This window comes from Oryzias melastigma, linkage group LG17 (assembly GCF_002922805.2).
Source record: "Oryzias melastigma strain HK-1 linkage group LG17, ASM292280v2, whole genome shotgun sequence".
Classification (NCBI taxonomy): domain Eukaryota; kingdom Metazoa; phylum Chordata; class Actinopteri; order Beloniformes; family Adrianichthyidae; genus Oryzias; species Oryzias melastigma.
In genome coordinates, this window is record NC_050528.1 from 14,028,914 (window position 1) to 14,040,324 (window position 11,411).

An 11,411-nucleotide genomic window follows, 5' to 3' on the forward strand; every position below is an offset into this window, starting at 1 on the left:
GGAAAGAAGGGGGGTGGTGGGGGGGGCGGGGGTACATCAGAGGATGCTCAGTGAAGAAACCTTCAGCAACTCGCTGCATATCAGTCACATCAGCACCAGACCGCTCAGAGCTCTGAAGGGACTGAAGTATGGGGGGGGGTTATTCATGAGGGTCAACCTGAGGGACAGAGGCCTGCAGCTCAGTCTTGATCCAAGGTTACACTGGATTATTTTATGACTTAGATTAAAGGAGGCTTCTTTTTTTGGTGTTCCTGTTATTTGAGTTTGAATTAAGGGTTCATCTCAGGGCAACCTTTTTCATTTAAGCTGAACTCTGAGACTTCATGGTGTGTGATGGCTGATAATAATAGTACATCTGAAATAATTTAAACTTTGGATGAAGTCATCGTCTGATCATCATCTGGTTTTAGTCTGGAATATGTTTTGTCATGACTCAGAATTTTTATTTAAAACAAGTTCACACGAGAAAAACTTTCTTTTGACCTTCTTATCAGTTTGCATTAAACAAATGCTTAAATTAACACACAAAAAAATATTTAATTGGTTTTCTGTCATTTTTACATATTTGTACCACTATTTTCTTTATCCTCCTCTTATCTAAAAAAATATTTTCCTCTTACTTGAGAAGCTACGCCAAATAGTTGTAGGTTTGCACCATTTTAATACAAGTTTGATGCTTGAAAACTTATTTTAAGCTTCTAATTTCCTCCTATAGAAAGGATGTAACTTGAGTTTGCAGCTGCGTGTTTCTCAGACTCAGAACACAATGGTGAGGAAAACTTAAAATTCAGTTGTGTGACAATTAGATCTAATGACAGATTGACATAAATAAAGCTAATTTCTTTGTTTAGTTTTGATGATAAATTGAAAGTTAAGATTGTTTCAAAGCCACAATAAAACAAATAAAGAAAAATGTCAAACCAAGGCAAAACTATAAAAATTATTTAAAATCCAATTTATTTTAAAATATTAAAGCCCAACTATTCTGACTGTTTTATTATCAGTGAAATACAATCATTTTCTAAACACCCAATGATTTAAAGTCAGTAAAGTAAAAACCTTTCCTACATGATAGACGTTTTTGCAGGTAAATCAGGTCATAATGTGTTTAACGGGTCCATCAGTCAGAATAAAAGCTCTCCAGTCATCACATTTAAGTCAAATTATTCTGTCATTCAGTTCTGGTGGTGGTGGTGGTGGTGATGGGGGGTGGGGGGTCAAATGGGCTGGAAAGTGCTCCCCATCCTTCAGCTTTTACTGCATTGAATATGAGCCGGTGTAATGGCGCCGTTAGTCAGGCAAAACAGAGCGGCGTCTGCAAATAAAACTCTCCCAGATTTATGCTCTGAAGAGCTGCACGTCTGCAAACAGCGTTTCCATTAACGCTAACAACACAAACGTCGGGGGACTTTGAAGCTGAAAGCTCGGCTGAGTTAAGGACCGTCCCTCTTGATTTGCCCTCCGCACGTTCGTCAAATGCAGATTGGAGAGCGCGAGGCGGTGTAGCTGAAAGCTGCTCTCAAACGTTCACACTGAAGCTACATTTTCATGTCTTCAATCAGTCAAATGCGTTACCGCCCCCTCTGTGCGGGCACTGATCTGCACGGTTTGGTTCATGGATGGAAGCGGGATCAGCGGGGACAGGAAGCGGAGCAAACAGATTTTACACATTTCATTGAGTTTTACTCCATGAGGCGAATAACGAGGAGGTCCGGCGGGCTCGTTTAACGCCTCCGTCTGAGGTCAGCATGGCTCAGCGGCTGCAGCATGAAGCAGACAAAGCAATTCCACACACGGCAGATCGCAGTGTCTTCCAGAAACTCCAGACGGGAATCAATCAGAAGAGTTCCTGATCTGCAATGTAACAAAAATGTTTTTGGTTTAATGAAGCTGTGATTTAAAGAAGAAAACACCAACCTGCTCATGCCAACCTTCTCTCAAGTTAAGTTTTAGTGTTTCCGTTACTATAGAGACTCTTGTGAAAACTCCATAAAACAGGCAGTTTAATTTCCTCATGTCGAACACTAGGGAGCGTAATCCAGAAGCAAAGCTCTCAAATGTGCTTCACACTTCTGCAGATGCGTGTTTTCATTATCCAGCTCCTCCTGCAGAGCCCGCTTCCAACCTCCGACACACCCACACCAAACGAGAACTGACGTTTTTCTGAAGTTTGGCATCGACTTGATGCTGAGGTGTCTCTTCTTGTTTGTACCTGCAGGCATGTGTTTCTTAAATCAGCAGGAGGGGGTAGGTCTTGTAGGCTGTGCTGACGATTTTGCAGCTCTGAGCAGAACTGCAGTCAAATCTTAATTTATCGAGAACATCTCCCCCGTGTGCCGTCTGTGCCTCTTCCCTCAACTCTGCAAGGAAAAACTCCATCTGAAGTTTAATGGGAAAAGTGGTAGAAAGTTGGTGAGCAAGCGTATGTCTGCAGTTTTTGGACCAAAAATCAAAATCAAAAATGAATTCTCATTCTGTGTTTTTGACCACAGGAGAACATGACAAGAAGAACTCAGCTACCAATTGTTAAGTGAGAGTGCCATTTAACATCATAGTTTAAAATATTAGCTAATTAACAATACAGATTTTTTTTATATATTTACAAACTTAAACTGCAAAAAATGTTCAACTAAAACTTGTAAGAAAAAAACAAACTATCCACCAGATTTGATGAAAACAGAACTGGTACCAACCAGACTAACTAGAGCACATGTATTGAAGACTTAAAGAATGAAGAAAGTATCCAGATCTGACCTGACATCATCGTCTCACTACTGCCTTCACACTAACCAACATCTGCGCCTCTTTAATACTGGAGATGTCAAGACCACACCTAAATAACACACAGTCTTTGACATACACTAACTTTTTGACTGTTTACGCTATCAACGTGAATTAAGTGATTCTGACACAGAGATAAGCAACAGAATCAGCTGATTTACATTGATTGATTAAACACGTCACTACAATAAAGTAGTGCATACGTCGACAGTTTAAGAGAACAGGACCGAGTGAATGTAACGTCACCCATAAAATATGCTTTACTTCCGGCTCCAAGCAAATGAAGTCAATTCAGTCGATATTTTTTCGTGATGCGGACGCCACCATGTTGGAACCAGTAATCATCAATAATGAGCAGTTATTGGTCTGAGTCGGCGTGTCTTTGGTAACTACTCACCAATCAGGAGTAACTTGTTGGACATGAACACCACTTCAAAGTGGGTTTTGGAGAAGCTGTCAATCAAACACTTGTATGTTGAGGTATCTGATTGGCCAGTTTACGACTTAAATGAAAAAAAAATATATCATGAAAAATAGTTTGAATTAGCAAGAACATGTTAAATACAGTTTGCAGAGCAGGAATGGTTATTTTGATGAATATAATGACTGAGCAATAGTAGTTTCCAGTTCTCTTATATAGTCAATGATTGCATATTAGCGAAAGGCTTTTCCACTTTAAACCAGTGGAATTACGTTCATTACATAAACAGTTGAAGAGTCATAATAGTCAAATTAATTTTAACAGTGGAGTTCAAACTCTGTCAAATTGCTAATTAAGGCCCAATCTGAATTCTTCCCTTCTCCCTTCCTCTTAGCTTATCGCTCCAAACGGAGCGTGATGAAAAAATAGTGTCATAATATTTCGGACGCGACTTTTGTTGGATGATGTCATCAATAATTGCTGGTTAGCTAGCGTTAGCGAGGAGCTAACAGCAGTTTTATAACTATAAAAGTCATGCTACAACAAAAAATCATTACTTACATTTAAAGAGAAGAAAAGCGTATCCCAGAGCGTCGCGGTTTACCCTCGTGACGGTGGACTTTGGACCGCTATGGTTGGAGGGTGAAATTTTAAAAAATTAATAATCCCGGACACGACTTCGGCTTCAACTGCCACTTCAAATTAAGGGGAAGGAGGCAGGAAAGAATTTGAATTGGGCCTAAGATTACACAGAAACCCCCTTAAAGTTCTTTTGTTTTTGGGGGAGGGACTCCCAGATGATTGTTTTGCTTCTATTTAAATGAGCCAATCAGCTTTGAGCTCAGAACTCTTGGGTGTTCTGTCTGTATTAAATATTGGACAGCAGGAAAACAACCCTGCCTTTTTTTTTCCTTTCTTTCTCATGCTTGCCTCACAGCAGTCACAGTACAGGACTCTGCCATAGACACACTCCTCCACTCCCGACCAAGACGGTGCTTTCAAGTCTCACACTTGGCAGTGTTTTTTGTTTGCAGCCTGTAGGACACCCAGTAACACAACTGTGTACATGTTTCAACCTGTATGTCAAAATAAGATCCTCTAGGAAAATGAAGCAAAGCTCATGCAGCCTCTGTTTGGATGTTCTGAAAAAACAAATTATTCTCTTTTACATGATCATCTTGAAGAATGTGGCCATAAATCGGCAAAAGCTGACTGGATTGTCCTCGGCCTCCTTGAACAACCCTCTCTGCTGCGCTTGATGTCTCTATAGAGGGGCCTGCTGTGTTTGTGGCTCAGTTAGATTGACAGAAGCATCATTCATTCTGAATGGTTGTGCAGCTCACATATGGTGGATTCCTTCAATTATGTGGATGCTAAAGCACTGGGAGGACTTGAAACTCTCAAGTTCTGCTTTGATTTGAATGCTTCCCCTTTTTAGGAGCTAAAATATTTTCTCTCTTTTGCAATCTGTCTGAGGCTTAACTGTCTTGTTAGGAACAAACCAACAGGCCCCTTTGACCCGGCTTGTTAGAAAGAATTCCCTGGAGGTCAATTACTTCCTGCTTTGCCCCTCCGTCCGCCTCCAGAACGAACCTGGAAGGAGTCTCTGTCTCGTTTGAATCAAATCAGCATGAATAAAACATCAAAGCCCTTATCTTGACGCTGCAGTCTCTTCTTCCCAGGTGAAGATTAGTCTGCAGAAGAGGCGGAAGGAACCAGAAGGCCGCACGACCCTCCGGGCAACTCGCTGCCTTTATCCTCCAGCTGGTGAAGACACCAAAGTAGAGGAAGAGCTGGAAGAAAGGGTTCATTAGAAAGCAGCAGGTGCTGGATATCATACTGGCTGAAGGTTGCCCCCATTTTTTTAACAGATGCCAGTGATCCACTTATGCTGATGCTTGTTGGCGATGAGGAGCAACAACCATAAACTCATGCAGGGACAAAACCCATATCTGGACTGGCTGAAAGAGTCGCCCTCATTGGAGGCTTTGTGGGGATGGGAGTGCGAATCATTGGAAGAAATGAGAAAGGTTTGAGTCAGCTGATTTACATCTAGAAGACGTGCCGGTGGAAACTTGGGTTAAATTCTATTGCTACATTCACACTGGTGAGATTTGCCTGTCAAATTTGTGTCTGCCGCCTCTCTTTTCACGCACATCAAATTTACTGCTCGACACCTTGAAACCCAGGCTACGGAGCAACCACCAAAGTTTTCTGGACTTTTTCCACGTCATGGAAAACAGATGATTGAGGGGTTAGCTTGGTTTTATATGTGTTGGAGAGCTCTATGGAGGCACCGGCAAGCACGCTGGGTTCACCAGATCATTCAGAGTCTCTCGGTGCGGTGTACTTTACTCTTTCAGCGGCAGGTGTGTCTGACGGCTGTTATAAACATAACGTCTGTCTGTCGCCTAGTTTGAGCATAGACCCGACCTAGCATAGCAGGCGTGATCGTGCCAGCTCCATTGGCTCTGTGACAGGCTGGCCACCTGTCCAGGGTCTATCCCACATTCGTCTAACAGTAACCAGGACAGTCTCTGGCAACCCCGCGGATCCAGCCGGTTAAGGAAAATAGATGAAAGGTCAGGATGAAAATTCTCGCTTCGAGCAGCCATGTTGGATCTTTTTTTCTACCCTTTGATTGAGTCTCTGAAAGCATCACATGCCCAAAGCGGATGCCTGGTTTACACTGGATCTGGAAGTACTGTGAAGCGGTGTCTGGGCGGAGTGTGCGTGGGATCCCCTTATCCTTCAGTTCACACCACACGCGCATTTTTCTGCGACACTCAACAGGTGCTTCTGCTCAGTTGTGTTTATTTAGAGCATTTTTTTTGCCACCATCAGAAACCCAAAACCACCCCCCACCCACCCCACTTTGTAGTCGTCCCTGTATGTTGATCTGTGTGTGTGTGTGCGTCTCAGTGTCTGTGCTTATTTTTTATGTGTTATGTGTCTATTTTCATCTCTACAGTCTGTTTAGTTAAAAAAAAATATGATCACATTAGTATTTTATTGTGAAAAATTGGTTATATTTTGAAAATTGACCAGATTTTCTCATGTGGTTTGGTGTAACTTCCTGCCAGAATTGATGTGGATCGCTTGTGGCTCGCGCAAAAAATAGACCAGAAGCTGAACAGTCGCTGCATGGCCGTGGTGCTTCGCGTCTGGTGTGAACTTAGCCACAAGTTAAAAAGTGGAATGGAAGCAGATGCCGCACTGCTTCACAGCACTTCTGTGTCTGGTGTGAACCAGGCGTGTGTCGTTGAGGCGCGTCAACATCGCTGCGCCGCAGGACCTCAGATGAAGCTGATTCTCAGGAGATGGCTGGTTTCATATATTTACACTTTCATCCTGTACTGTGTCATAAAACTTTCAATAATACTGTTATCATTTGCTTGATTTTAAGAAAAAAGTGTCAAGATGGAAAACTAGTTCTTCCTCTCAGCACTGATAGTTCAGTACTTCCAACAGAAAATATTCAAAAGTAGCTTAGGTATGGTATAAAAAAAAAGTTTCTTTAAGTAAACAAAACTTGACTATGGTTGAAGTAGAGTGAAGTTTTTATAGCTATTTCACATTTGGTTCCTTCTTCCAGAGGACACCCAGACTTTTCTTTACCCACAGCAAGTTTGAGGCCAAAGAAAAACAGCAAAACAAGGAGAATCTCTTTGGGAAACTTTTTCTTTTTAGGTTTAAGCCTCCTTAACCAACTTACCATGAAACAAAGATTCATTCAAGAAAACCTGTGCTGAAGAGGTGCATTAGGAGAACTTAGTGATCAACATTCTTAATGTCCTGAAAAATTAGGGCCTTCCGATGTGAGCGTTGCCCGTGGTAACGGGGTGGAGATGGAGGAGCCAGTCAGGGTTTCATGTTTTATTCAAGCAGGAGGAGAACAGAGGAAAGCTCTGCGTCCATCTGCTGCAGCCGCGAGCTTTCACAAAGATCCAACACAACAGGAACCGAGCTGCTCCCAGCATTTGCTCTTTATTAGTCCCAACACAGCTCACATCCATCACAACTTCGACACTAATGTTCCTTCTGTGAGGTTTTACATCTTCGCAATTTCTGCCTTTTACCATCCTGGACGTCTTTCTGTATTATGTTCATTTGATTAAAGCAGCATTTCATTTCAAACTTGTTTTACAGAGTTTATATAAATTTAAACAGGTGATGAATAAAAACTGTCAAACTTGAATCCAATATGATGTTTTTGACTTTTAAATTGTTACTTGCCAAACTTCCTAGAGGCTGTTTTGTCTCTGTTCTACAAATGTAAATAAGTTCATGTTTTTCTGAAGGATCCTGGTGTGTTCAGACCTCTGTAGGGATTCATTATTACAGCCAATGTGGATTGACAATCGAGTGAGAAGAGATTTAATCTTAATGTGTCCAGCTGTTATGAAATCTTTATTTTTTTTGCTGCCTGACCTTTATTTTGTTCAAAAAAGCAGCAAAAGTCATTAAGCTTTTTAGAACACTATTATCAGAGTTTTAACTTAAAACAAATCCGTTTAAACTGAAATTGTTGTTTTAATTTATCTCAATAGTGACAAAAACTTACAGTTATGCTTAGTTTTATGGTAATTCTTCTTTCTAAACCTCCAACTTTCATTCAGATTTCATTCAGACTAAAGTAAATCACTCCAGAGGTCATCTGAAATTCTCCAGAGGACCAGAATTCTCTTGTTTGGTCCAAGAACCTGCTTAAACCAGTAAGACCATCAAAAGAAACTGATGTTACTTCAGACCAGGACCAAAATCTGTGCTGTGAATTCTTCCTTTATTTCATCTTTCTCTGATATTTGTTTGAGTTTGTTTTTAAGGTGTTTTTGAAATGTTCTTGGGGCATTTTTCTAATGATGGTGTATGGGTATTTCTTTGTTCAAATCGTGGATAAAACTGTACAACTGGATAGCTCCGGTATTGCTTACGATTCTACTGGAATTACGAAAAGTTACACTATGTTAAAGATTTTGTGTTTAAATGTCACTAGCAACACCTCAGGTGTTAAAGGTTTAAACCCAACAGTCCCGCCCATAACTCAGGTAAATTTCAAATCAATTACTGCTGCTCTGCAGAAACTATGTCCTAGTAAATTACACGGGTTCAGAGGGTTATAATCATAAAGACCACTGGGAATGTTTTGAAAATAGTAAAAGAGATGATCGGAGTTGGACTTTGAAAATGACTCAAGAGGCTCAGATAACAGCAGGTTATACTTTTCTAAAACCTTTCGTCTTTGTTGCACTTAAATATTAACAAATAAAGGAACCGTTATTGTAACGTCATCGTGTCGATCAGAAAACAGTTGGAGGTTAGTTTAGAAATGTCCCTTTAGATCTCTTTATGAAGATGATCTGATCTCAGGCCCTGATCTTCTGATTATTGCTGCTCCATCCTGCGTTTCTCAGCACCATGGAGGCTGAACTCTTATCCAGCGTTTGACTCTTTTTGACTCTGAACAGAGATACATCAACCCCCCCTGAGGGACTGGAGGCCGCTCCATATCAAACACAAAAGAAGCCTCTTTGTATTCTATGGAATACATTTCTTGGAGTCACTTCAGTGGCTTTTTGCGCTCTGATCAATCATGCCGTGAGTGTTGTTACAGTGGCTCTTCACTGTGGCCTCCATCGGCTGTGAGGTGAGCCGTCTGGACAGCCGGGGGTCAGGCTCTGTCAGTCACCGCGCTGACCTCCCACCACCATAAACCGTGTCTGTTGCGGCTTCATTTGTCTGAGAAAAAAAACAAAAAAACTTCCTCCCTGACTGGAGCCTCTGAAGATCCAGACAGCAGATTTATGGAGATGGACTCAAACACTTTGAAACCACAAAGATTAAAAACTCTTCTTTTCTTGATTCAATCGGTCCACAAGGCCTCCTAACTGCACAGAAAGTGGAACATTTGCGTCTTTGAGGGCGATTGGGAATTTGATGCCGTCACGCATTACTGATGCTGCTGCTTTGAATGTCACCGTCTCTTGTTTCACTTCTCTGCTGAGGAGAAATTTCTCTGCTTTTAAAAGAATGAATCAATACGCAACGCAGTCCTTGAGAGGGTTGACTTCTCCAGCGAGTGAGAGGCTCACTCTGGAGGCATGTTTGTGTGTGTGTAAAGTATGTTTATCTGAACCTACAAATGTGTTTTTCTTTGAAAGGTTTTTTTGTCAGAATAATGTAAGATGCGGGAACGTTTTCATATACACTCCTGATGCTGTGACGCTCAGAATCAAACCACTAAATGATGCTTTTGTACAATCTGGATCCCATGTGCTGCTTTGGGAGGAATGTTCTCACGTTTGTGAACAACAGACCGCGTGAGCTTCCTCGTTTTTGAGCCCTAACCTTGTGGAAGCTGTGAAAACATCATGGATCCTGAAGCCACTTTGCAAGGATGCTCAAAGGAGGCAGGAGATTCTTTGTCAAAAATATTCTAGAAAAATGTTTAGAAAATGCAAGCTTTATTTTCAGATTCTCAGCATAGTTGTGGAGGTTTTGCTGAGCGGTTGTCTCTTCATCTTTAAATTGAAGCTTTGTTTTCAGGGGATATGGAGAGTCAGTGGAAGCTGTTTTTATCTTATCTTTTATGCTGATGACACACAGCTCTTCTTTCTTTCCAGAAGATGATTTCATCTCTGCTTCATTATTGCCTGAGTCTGTTAAAGTCCCTCTCCGATCATCTTCTGATCGATGGTTTTTAATTATGATTGTGTCGGTTTTAGCTCAAATCCAAAAACGCAGTAGTTCCTTAGAGTTGTGGGTGGGGCTGTTGGCACAGAGCAACCCCACCTCCTTTTACATGCTCTTCCAGTAGCTTACAGCCCCTCACACCCCCAACCTAAAAAACAGGTGCAATAAAAAAGTTAAGCAGTATTGGAGCTACAGTTTTGAGGCAGCTCAGACGAGGAAAGCAAAGAAGTGCTTGGATAGTCGTCTACAAAGGGATGCAGCAGAATTTGCTGATGGCTACTCAGGGCGTCGTTGTAAACTAGAAACTACTAAGATATTCTAAATACTTAGAAATGCCATTTGGAGCTTAATTTTCTTTATCTATGTCCTCCATTATCAGAAAAATCCAACAAGAACATGTTAAAAACCCTAAAAACACATTTTTCATTGGAGTGGGCTTTTAAATATCAGGTGTCTTGATCTTTCCTCTAACTCTTCATTCAGTAAAGGTGAAGAAAACATGGAGGTCATCACTGACAATCAGCTGAACCTAAAGGAGTAGCATCTACTCTTCTAAGTATGCAGTTCTGCACCATACTACACCAGGAAGATCAGACTTCACATTTTTGTTAACATAATCTTCTTGTTCAGATAGTCATCATCTCTGTGATCATCGCAAAGATCTTCTAAACAGGAGCACCGGCTTCTGGCATCAAGCTAATCCAAATGATCCAAACGATGATGATGATCCGAGTCTCCTTTTTAATCAGCTGAATAAATAAAATGTCTCTGACTTTAATATCTGTTGCCACAGATCCAAAGCTCACACATCCCTGTACAGATTAGTCACCTACAACAGCATCTTCATACTTTAATCCTCATATCCAGTTCTACAACCCGTACCATCTCTGACCTCTGAACCCTAGAAACACTTTACAAGAATTACAGCTTCAGTTCCAACATTTAAGAACATGATAATAATACATCAGTTTTGCTGCTTCAGATATTTTACATTTAAAGAGAAAAAATCTGTTACCTCTTTTGCTTGCATGAAGAAAAACCTCAGGTTTAATGACGTTGATCCTAATTCAGTTCATTTTGTTGATTCTGTTCCTCATTTGAAAGTCAGTTTTGATGAAAGCGTTTAATCATAGCTCTGTCCGAGCTTTAAGAGCTCTTACGCAAAAGAATCTGACAGAATCACAGTGTCAACAGCCTCTAAGCTGAGTCACCTGACCACCTTAACTGTGTACTTTAAAGCCAATCAAGCCACTTGACGTCTGTGGAAAGATTTGAAGAGGTGCCCTGAAGCTTCCCTCAAAACCTTTTTTTATCTGATGAAAGGTTTCAGTTCTGAGCTGATTCCAGGTGATCCAGCAGATTCAGTCTAAACATTTTAAATGACAAAGGTTAATGCAAAAAAAATAAAAAATAATAAAAAAACAGAAAGTATCCTGGAAAACAGCTGATATTTAATCTCTCTCCACACATATTCTCAAAATTTCCTTCCAACAAATTCTGATAGTTGAATTCTGGT

General features: G+C 40.9%; 1 protein-coding gene and 1 long non-coding RNA gene across 3 annotated transcripts in view; one reads left to right on the top strand and one right to left on the bottom strand.

Annotated features, from left to right (window-relative positions):
• The window catches only part of tmeff1a (transmembrane protein with EGF-like and two follistatin-like domains 1a), a gene marked incomplete in the record, with an annotated part of 100,604 nt that overhangs the window by 30,618 nt on the left and 58,575 nt on the right, over positions 1–11,411 (top strand).
• On the bottom strand, positions 987–4,192 carry LOC112144403. Of its 2 annotated transcripts, XR_004949461.1 has the most exons (4): positions 3,764–4,192; positions 3,179–3,284; positions 1,932–2,379; positions 987–1,854 (listed from the first exon to the last, which is right to left on the bottom strand). It is a non-coding gene; the product is annotated as an uncharacterized LOC112144403 (long non-coding RNA). The 2 variants fall into 2 exon arrangements; XR_002918886.2 differs by lacking the exon at positions 3,179–3,284.